This window comes from Centropristis striata, chromosome 19 (assembly GCF_030273125.1).
Source record: "Centropristis striata isolate RG_2023a ecotype Rhode Island chromosome 19, C.striata_1.0, whole genome shotgun sequence".
NCBI classification, from domain to species: Eukaryota; Metazoa; Chordata; class Actinopteri; order Perciformes; family Serranidae; genus Centropristis; species Centropristis striata.
This window is the reverse complement of record NC_081535.1, coordinates 34394365-34405674: the sequence shown is the minus strand read 5'-3', so window position 1 is coordinate 34405674 and position 11310 is coordinate 34394365.

Genomic DNA, 11310 nt, shown 5'->3' with positions numbered 1-11310 from the left:
AGCCAATCAGTGACCTGCTGTTGGTGGGATCATTTCTCCCAGAATGCTGTGCAGCGAGTGTGTCGCGGAAAATGTGAGAGCGAGCCAATGTTTACCTCCTATTTATTCCACACAAATAAATGAAATCAGTCAATAAACCATCCAAGGGTGAATATGGCTCTCTCTATCCTGGATTATGAATGAGAGCTCATTAATTTTCCTGCGTGTGTGGGAGAGAGACAATTTGTGTGTGTGTGTGTGTGTGTGTGTGCATGTATAGGTGTGCATGCATGTGTGTGTGTGTGTGTGGATATGGTTATTGTGTTTTTGTCCATGTTTATATTTGTGCATGATAAGGGGGATGTTTGTATGAAATTATGTGAATTTATATTTGTAAACATGCATTCGGCTAAATCATAACAATTACTTGCAAAGGTCCACGTTTTTCAATTACTTAAACAAAATAAAAATATTTTATTTAATATTTAATATTAATGCCATAGACTGTATATAAATAATGGACGTCGTCACCATGACGTCACCCATTGGTTTGGACTGCCAGTTGGATATATATATGTATATATATATATATAAAATATATGTATAAAAAAAACACTTTGTATAAACACACAAGCCTTTCTTATACATATATCTATGGTTAGAAGCATTGATTTCGCCATCTTATTGACACGTTGCCGTGGATACGTGAATACTTCTCTCCTGATGGCAGCTCATGATTTGGGGCGGGGCTACCTTTGATTGACAGGTCACTATGTCAATCAAAGGTAGCCCCGCCCCAAATCATATGATTCTTTATCTAATTATTTGATTTTTTACTAGCGACTGAGACCATAGTGTTATCCTAAAAAAATTCTAAAGTTATCAATTGAGAAGTTTTCTCATTTTGCATTAAAATTAATGGACTGAAATATTTTTGCAGCCAAACTTAGCGCCCCCTGCTGGAATTTTCAGTAGAATGCAGCTTAAGGCACTTCCTGGTTTGCCTCCCTGCTCAGACCAGGAGGTTGCCGCCTGATTTATAGATATAAAGTGTTAAAAGTGAGCGTTAGAGGAGCTAATATGCACATTGTGTTGACTGTAAACAGACTAGCTACCAGGCTAGCTGTTACCACCTGTTTTAAGTCTTTATGCTAAGCTAAGCTAACTAGCTGCTGGTTTTAGCTTTATAATCAACATGCTGTTGATATAATTTGTATCTTAGCAAGAAATACTTAATAACTTAATATACTAAATGAACACATTTCCCAAAAATGTTAAACTATTTACAAAATACATCTGAATGTTTAGCTGAATATTATGAGATGGCCAAATTAGTCATATTTAATGAGTTACAATCTTTTTCTAGTCTTTTTTTGTCTCTTTTTGTATCTGGTAATATGTATCCCTATATTTAAACAATTGCACTTTCTGGGGGCAAGTATCTCTGGGTGAGATACTGAAGCCCCAGTTGTTCCAGATGTGTGTGTGTGTGTGTGTGTGTGTGTGTGTGTGTTAACTTACTGGTGAGCAGGTGTATGCATGTAAAAGTGCATTGAGTGGCTTCGATGACCAGAAAAGTGCTGTACAAATGCAGTCCATTTAGTATTTAATGTCAATTTTTTTTACTTAATATTTTATTTTTATACATATTTAATATTAATATTGTTGGAGGGAACCTGTCCTTTGGCCAACAGAGTCAATGTGCAGGTTATATTAGGAGAAATGTCCATTTGTTTTCTAGGTTTTGTGTTTTTTTTACTTTGCATGCACAATTTTCTGCAGCACATTTTCTCATTTGCAGCACATTTCTGTTCTTGTTGTATTTTTTTGTAGATTTTCATACGTGTTTTTTGAATGGCATAGTTTCTGAAGCTGCAGCAGGTTTCACTTAATGGAAATGTTTTGGATTGGAAGATTTCTGATCTAAGGTTTTCATTGCCAACAACGTGCCTATGACTTTTGGAAATTTGAGAATTTGAGAATTGATCTCTGAGGTCAGTTTGAGTCACACATCCCATTATTTATGGATTAAAAAAAGTCTAATTCCTTGGGTTTTCCTCTGGGTTTTAGAGGTACGTTGGAGGTTTCACTTCCACGTTATGAATCCAAATTCATGAGAAGTTTAATTTTATTTGACAGGCAGAGTCTAGCAGTGTCTTGGTGATTGTTATGCCAGATGGCGGCGAGAAAATTCCATTTGAAGGTTTTATTAATTTTCGTTAAAACGGAGAGAGGCTCGCCGGCGCCGTCTCTGCTCTCAGTGACGAGGCTGACTGACACCTCGCTGCTCCCTCCATTTGTCATTGTTTGAAAAGGTCTTAATTGTATTACATGCAAATGAAGAGATTTGATTTTTGCCCATTATCTATTCATAAGAGAAAATGAACAGAACATTAGTGGGTCACCAAATGAGGGAGGGAGGGGGGGGAGGGAGGGGGGAGACAGTGATGATCAGTTAGACAGAGAAGAGACAGAAGAGACAGAAGAGACAGAAGAGACAGCTTTACATTACCAGCTGAGTGTCTTCTAACTTTTAGGCTGCAGAAACAATCCTTCCATCCTCATGGCTGACATGTGTGTGTGTGTGTGTGTGTGTGTGTGTGTGTGTGTGTGTGTGTGTGTGTAACAGGTCAGGCCTGATAATTAACCTATGATGACTGAAACACAGCAATTACAGTCATACTCATGTGACAAATCAAAGTGACAAGCTTGGATACTCTCAGGCTTCCTCCTGGTCATCTTCAGACCACCGCCCTCTGGATTATATGGGCCATATATATTATATGTATATATTATATATATATATATAATCATCACTTTGTTGTAATCAGGTCTTAAGGCACTGTACAGGTTTAAAGGATCAGTTAAAAAAACATATTTTCTTTGGAAATATTAAAGAAACAGTCATTATGAAACTGTTGATATTGAGGTCTGTTTAGGATGAATAGAAACTGAGACAGTGTGGAGGAAAATGACTCAAAACATACACATAAAATTAATAAAATCTAAATGCATGTGTAAATATCAGTAGATTTGAAATGTGCAACATTTTTCTTTTGGTTTAGACTTCAGTTCATTCACACAATAACACAAACAAACTGATCGATTTGGGCAGCAAATCCCGTGTTCAACCAGTGAAATTATTTTTTTTTTCTGGCGGCTTTGAAGTGAGCAAATATAACCGCTTCAGTTCCCCTGATGTAAATTTAAACAGGATTGTCTGATGGCAAGGTAAAGCGTTAAAAATATTCTAAATATAGTGCACACTTAAACTGACTTACTTTTTTTTTTTTACTTGCGCCTTTTCTTAGATGGCTAAAACACATTTTGCAGCTTCTGGGCCTGATGCAAAAGCACACTGATACCACATACATCCACATTAAAAAAAATCTGAACAATCCCTTTAATGAGCCTTATTAAATGACCTTTAATTATGCACTGCAAAGAAAGTAACTATGGAAAATATGAAGTTCTCTTTTAAAGCTCTGTGCTGAAGTTTCACCTCAATCTATTACCATATAGTTACTTTGTGTGGCTTTTATTTTGGAAAAAAGAAACAGCCTTCCCCTGGGTTTCCTGTTAAGCCACAGTCGCCTCTCAGGCTTTTATTCTACTAGACTATTACATGTAGTTCATTTGTGGTGCTTTTAATTTGAAAAACAGCATTTTCCTGGTGAGAGACTGGGAAATGTTTTAACCTGTGCCTGTTCCCACAACTTTTACTTGCAACGTGTAATTTGCAATAAATCACAACGGGTTCTTTGGTGAAAAACGGTTACTTTGTGGGGCATTTATTTTGAAAAAAATACAGCCTTCTCCTGGGTTTCCTGTCATCTCTCAGGCTTTTATTCTACTAAACTATTATATATAGTTACTTTGTGGAGTTTTGTTTGGAAAATCAGTCTTGTCCTGGATTTCCTTGTTAAGCCCCAGTTACCTCTTAGGCTTTTATTCTGCTAAACTATGAAGATATAGTTACTCCTTTAATGGTGATTTTAATTTGAAAAACAGCCTTACCCTGGAAAGAATTTTTCTGTGCTGGTTCCCAAAACTTTTACTCTTTATAAATCCTAAGGAGTTCTTCAGCGAAAAATGGTTACTTTGTAGGGCTTTTATTTTGAAAAAACAACAGCAACCTTCTCCTGGGTTTCCTGTTACCTATTCTACTAAACTCGTAAACAGTTCCTGTGCAGGGTTATAAATTTAACTTTTAAATTTTATTTTTTAAATGTGTTATTACTATTATTATTATTATTATTTTTATCTAATGTTTTTTGTTTTATTTGTTTTGTTCTGTGTTTCAGCGGTAATTGGTCTTGTCTTTTTTCTAATCTAAGAATGTGGGCATGTAAACCCTCATTAATGTATGTGTCATGTTAATTCTAAAAACCCAATAAATATAATTTAAAAAAAAAAAAAAAGAAGAGTTCCTGTGCACATCGGCACACAGAATAATACACTAAATTTGTTTTAATCTGCATCTAAAAAAATAGTCCCCAATAAATGTTCTATTTACTACAGTTTGAGTAATATTTGCTGAAAATCATAGTGCCGAGAATCTCTTTTTAGACTTTTAGAAACGTCATATTTGCAACCCGTTTTTGAATATTTTTGTCTTGTGTATATTCAGCTGTGGACTCCCTGCAGGTGGAGGTTTGAGTGCAGACCCATATACAGTCTATGGTGCAGACCCATATACAGTCTATGGTGCAGACCCATATACAGTCTATGGTGCAGACCCATATACCGTCTATGGTGCAGACCCATATACCGTCTATGGTGCAGACCCATATACCGTCTATGGTGCAGACCCATATACAGTCTATGGTGCAGACCCATATACCGTCTATGGTGCAGACCCATATACAGTCTATGGTGCAGACCCATATACAGTCTATGGTGCAGACCCATATACAGTCTATGGTGCAGACCCATATACAGTCTATGGTGCAGACCCATATACCGTCTATGGTGCAGACCCATATACAGTCTATGGTGCAGACCCATATACAGTCTATGGTGCAGACCCATATACCGTCTATGGTGCAGACCCATATACCGTCTATGGTGCAGACCCATATACCGTCTATGGTGCAGACCCATATACAGTCTATGGTGCAGACCCATATACAGTCTATGGTGCAGACCCATATACAGTCTATGGTGCAGACCCATATACCGTCTATGGTGCAGACCCATATACCGTCTATGGTGCAGACCCATATCCAGTCTATGGTGCAGACCCATATACAGTCTATGGTGCAGACCCATATACAGTCTATGGTGCAGACCCATATACCGTCTATGGTGCAGACCCATATACCGTCTATGGTGCAGACCCATATCCAGTCTATGGTGCAGACCCATATACCGTCTATGGTGCAGACCCATATACAGTCTATGGTGCAGACCCATATACCGTCTATGGTGCAGACCCATATACAGTCTATGGTGCAGACCCATATACCGTCTATGGTGCAGACCCATATACAGTCTATGGTGCAGACCCATATACCGTCTATGGTGCAGACCCATATACAGTCTATGGTGCAGACCCATATACCGTCTATGGTGCAGACCCATATCCAGTCTATGGTGCAGACCCATATCCAGTCTATGGTGCAGACCCATATACCGTCTATGGTGCAGACCCATATACCGTCTATGGTGCAGACCCATATACCGTCTATGGTGCAGACCCATATCCAGTCTATGGTGCAGACCCATATACCGTCTATGGTGCAGACCAATATACCGTCTATGGTGCAGACCCATATACAGTCTATGGTGCAGACCCATATACAGTCTATGGTGCAGACCCATATACCGTCTATGGTGCAGACCCATATACAGTCTATGGTGCAGACCCATATACCGTCTATGGTGCAGACCCATATACAGTCTATGGTGCAGACCCATATACCGTCTATGGTGCAGACCCATATACAGTCTATGGTGCAGACCCATATACAGTCTATGGTGCAGACCCATATACAGTCTATGGTGCAGACCCATATACAGTCTATGGTGCAGACCCATATACAGCCTATGGTGCAGACCCATATACAGTCTATAGTGCAGACCCATATACCGTCTATGGTGCAGACCCATATACAGTCTATAGTGCAGACCCATATACCGTCTATGGTGCAGACCCATATACCGTCTATGGTGCAGACCCATATACAGTCTATGGTGCAGACCCATATACCGTCTATGGTGCAGACCCATATACAGTCTATGGTGCAGACCCATATACAGTCTATGGTGCAGACCCATATACAGTCTATGGTGCAGACCCATATACCGTCTATGGTCCAGACCCATATACAGTCTATGGTGCAGACCCATATACCGTCTATGGTGCAGACCCATATACCGTCTATGGTGCAGACCCATATACCGTCTATGGTGCAGACCCATATACAGTCTATGGTGCAGACCCATATACCGTCTATGGTGCAGACCCATATACAGTCTATGGTGCAGACCCATATACCGTCTATGGTGCAGACCCATATACCGTCTATGGTGCAGACCCATATACCGTCTATGGTGCAGACCCATATACCGTCTATGGTGCAGACCCATATACAGTCTATGGTGCAGACCCATATACAGTCTATGGTGCAGACCCATATACCGTCTATGGTCCAGACCCATATACAGTCTATGGTGCAGACCCATATACCGTCTATGGTGCAGACCCATATACCGTCTATGGTGCAGACCCATATACAGTCTATGGTGCAGACCCATATACCGTCTATGGTGCAGACCCATATACAGTCTATGGTGCAGACCCATATACAGTCTATGGTGCAGACCCATATACCGTCTATGGTGCAGACCCATATACAGTCTATGGTGCAGACCCATATACCGTCTATGGTGCAGACCCATATACCGTCTATGGTGCAGACCCATATACAGTCTATGGTGCAGACCCATATACCGTCTATGGTGCAGACCCATATACAGTCTATGGTGCAGACCCATATACAGTCTATGGTGCAGACCCATATACAGTCTATGGTGCAGACCCATATACAGTCTATGGTGCAGACCCATATACAGTCTATGGTGCAGACCCATATACCGTCTATGGTGCAGACCCATATACAGTCTATGGTGCAGACCCATATACAGTCTATGGTGCAGACCCATATACCGTCTATGGTGCAGACCCATATACCGTCTATGGTGCAGACCCATATACCGTCTATGGTGCAGACCCATATCCAGTCTATGGTGCAGACCCATATCCAGTCTATGGTGCAGACCCATATACCGTCTATGGTGCAGACCCATATACCGTCTATGGTGCAGACCCATATACCGTCTATGGTGCAGACCCATATCCAGTCTATGGTGCAGACCCATATACCGTCTATGGTGCAGACCAATATACCGTCTATGGTGCAGACCCATATACAGTCTATGGTGCAGACCCATATACAGTCTATGGTGCAGACCCATATACCGTCTATGGTGCAGACCCATATACAGTCTATGGTGCAGACCCATATACCGTCTATGGTGCAGACCCATATACAGTGTATGGTGCAGACCCATATACCGTCTATGGTGCAGACCCATATACCGTCTATGGTGCAGACCCATATACAGTCTATGGTGCAGACCCATATACAGTCTATGGTGCAGACCCATATACCGTCTATGGTGCAGACCCATATACAGTGTATGGTGCAGACCCATATACCGTCTATGGTGCAGACCCATATACCGTCTATGGTGCAGACCCATATACAGTCTATGGTGCAGACCCATATACAGTCTATGGTGCAGACCCATATACCGTCTATGGTGCAGACCCATATACCGTCTACGGTGCAGACCCATATACCGTCTATGGTGAGGCAGCTAAAGCAGAACACAGTGGAAGGCTGATGAAGAGGGACAGTGAGGTGTGTTGGTCAGGAACGAGGCTCTCTCCTCTCCAGGAGCCCTGAGAGCAGCAGGGAGGGAGGGAGCCTCTTATTGAATACTGTTGTTGGTCCGTTGTTAAATTACAGCTTAATTCCTTTTCCATCATCATAACCATTTGTTTTCCTTACAGGGAGGAGACTCTGAGGCAGCAGCAGACTTTAGCTCTGCTCTGCTCTGCTCTTTAGTGCGCCGAGTGTTTTGGTGGCCATCGCATCATGACTTCACCTCTCCGCTGATTCCTGCCATTGGTCATCTCTGACACCTCGTCTGCACCGCCACACTCAGAAAACACTTATTTTTTCCTCCCATTTCTTCCCAGTGAACTCCTGAATCTCTGCCTCGCCTCCTCGTCTGTTTATCTTTCTCTCACCCTCACCCTCTTTTACAAAATGTTACTCTCCGACCTAATTTCCTGTCTCCATCCTCACCTTATCACATGGAAATGTCAGCTACTTGGTGGGTCAGTTGCTCCTGAAACAGTTGAAATATGGTGTAAACATTCACTGTGTCCAGAGGATGAACCCTCATGAATTTAATGATTCTCTGACTTTTCCTCTCGGGCCAATCACAGCTCATATTCTTCACTTATTTTGAAAAATATTTCAACATCTAGTGGATGGATTACAAGATAAATATTCCAGTATTCATGGTCACAAGATGATGTATCCTCATGACTTTGTTAAGCCTCTGCTGCTTCCTTTAAGCCACCGTCAGTTTAACAATTGTAGTTTTGAGTGGGAGAACAGTAGTCGTGTTTCCAGTCATGCATTTTTATCCATATTTTTTAAGTTTCACAATAGAAACGGAAATGGAAAATTTGTTAAAACGTCCTCAGTGCAATAGTTTTTATGCTTCCTGCGCTAAATGGGAAGTGAAAACGCCTTTACTACCAAATAAGTTCTGAAGTAGTGAACATTTAACTCACAACTGATCCACATCTTCCAGTATTATATTCATTTGTTTTTGCTTCCAAACTGTATTAAACATTGCCAATACCAGCTGACATAAAGAACAATTCAAACTGAGTTTCTGACGTCCTCTCTGTCTCTCCTGACCTTTTCTCTAACAACACCATGAGGCTGTCATCTTTGTGTTTTTATTGAAATATCTTGACAGCTTTTGGATGGACTTGCCATTCAACTAGGTACAGACACTGTAGAAACTTTAGTGATTCACTGACCTTTCATCTAGTGCCATTATCAGGTCAATTTGCTCAATACTTTCAATTATGACCAAAAATATAAATATGTTCCCAAACAACAAAACTGCATCTATAGTAAGCATCAAAGGGAAAGTTTTTTTCTCTTCCTGGATTAAGTTTCAAACACATTTGAACACATGGTTCATGTTAATGTTTGGTTAATGTTAAGAAGGTTTTTTAGGTTTAGGCAACAAAGGTACTTGCTTACGTTCAGTAAAAGATCATTGTCTGGATTAAAATGACTTTGTTTCATTATGTTATAAGGTAACTTTGAATTTTGGATTCTCATAGGACACAAACATCTCATCCACCCAAACCTCCTCTGTGCACGGACTATGATTAGAAATCCTTGAAAAATCTAATTCTCAATGCAGTTTTGATAGATAGATAGATAGATAGATAGATAGATAGATAGACTTTATTTATCCCAAGCTGGGAAATTACAGTGTAGCAGCAGCATTACACACAGAGACAATAACAACACAATTAAATAAAAAGAACAACCTAGGCATACTTCAAGCAATAAAATATAAAATACAATAAAAATACAATAAAATATAAAGTGTCTAAAGAAGGAGTAGAATAGAATTCCAGTGCAGAATAAATATGAATATACAGTATAAAAATGTATTTGTTGCATGGGAATGTGATGTGATGTGTATTTTTCATTCCCCTCAGCTGTACTTTGTGTGTAGTTCTAAATGATGGCATGCTAACATGCTAAACTAAGACGGTTAACATTGTAAACATGCTTAACATGAGCATGTCAGCCATCTTTCATGTGCATGTTATCATGCTGACATTTACCTCTGTGAGCTGCTGCACAGCTGCAGTCTCTCCATCACATCCTGACACATCTTTTGCATTAATTACATACAGATTCAAAGCCTTTCTACATATTTGACCTATTCCTCCAGATCCAGATAGTTAAACATACAGAGCATCACCCATTCCCAAATCTAAACCCCATCCACTGCACCTCCACCAATCCCTCTCCCTAACCCTCCTCCTCTCTCCAGCTGCCCTTGAGCTTTTCTATTACCGCATGGAAAGCACCTCGCAGCCCCTGACAAGCGCGGCGGATCGACACTAAATCAGAAATCAGTGCCAGCCGCAGATCTGAGCCACCATGAAGGTCACAGGCCCTACACTGCGTGTCGTCTCAATCGGGGAGCAGCAGTAGACACAGCTTGGCTGATGTGTGACTGGGTGTGTGTGTGTGTGTGTGTGTGTGTGTGTGTGTGTGTGTGTGTGTGTTAACAGGGGAGACACCAAGAGGAGGAGGAGGAGGAGGAGGAGGAGGAAGATATGGAGGGAGAGCAGGTCAACATTAAAGCAGAAGTCAGGGGATGCAGGAGGTAAATAAAGGGAAGTGATTCAAAAAAATCCAGGCAAAATCATGCAAAATAATCAGTCAAATTCTTTTTTTTTTTCCTTTGAGGAATTATACACATAATTTAGAAGATGCAAAGGGAAACACTTGGCTAAAATTCTAGTTTTTCTCCTGGCTGGTGGAGGTTTAAACCTTCCTCTCATCTCATGGGATTGTGACACACTGCCATCTAGCTGTTAAAGGGAGAATGACTCACTGTCAGAATGATGAGAGTGAATACTAAAGGCACTCAGGTTTCACCAGTTCCCATCTGTAATGTGAGAAACAAGAAAAAATGACAATTAATTCAATATAACTAAAAGATATTAAATAGATAAATATACGGATTATCACCGACAAATTGACTAAAGAACAGTTTTTTCCCACAGTAATACATTAAATAACAATAAAACATAATTTGCATCCATTGCCACTTTATGTTTACTTTTAAACTATTTATTATCTTTTAGACTATTTATTACATATGTGTAATATCTTTTTTGAAGCACCATATATATGAAAAGCACACGTCAAGTTTCTTATATAGTTTTTAATTCAGTGAGAATAAAGGAAATCCTGATAAGAGTAGAATATAGCCATTAGGATTTTCTTTTAATTATTGTTTTTGAATATTTTAAACCTATTAATCGGTCGACCTCTAGTTCTGAAGCTGTACTGAGCATATGGTGCATTGGACTGCATCTCATTATCAATTGTTTTTAACATTCCCTATGATAAAATCATCAAAGACTGTTTTAACATCCGTCTGCTGCAGAGGGAAAGTTTCTCTGTACTCACCTTTCATCTG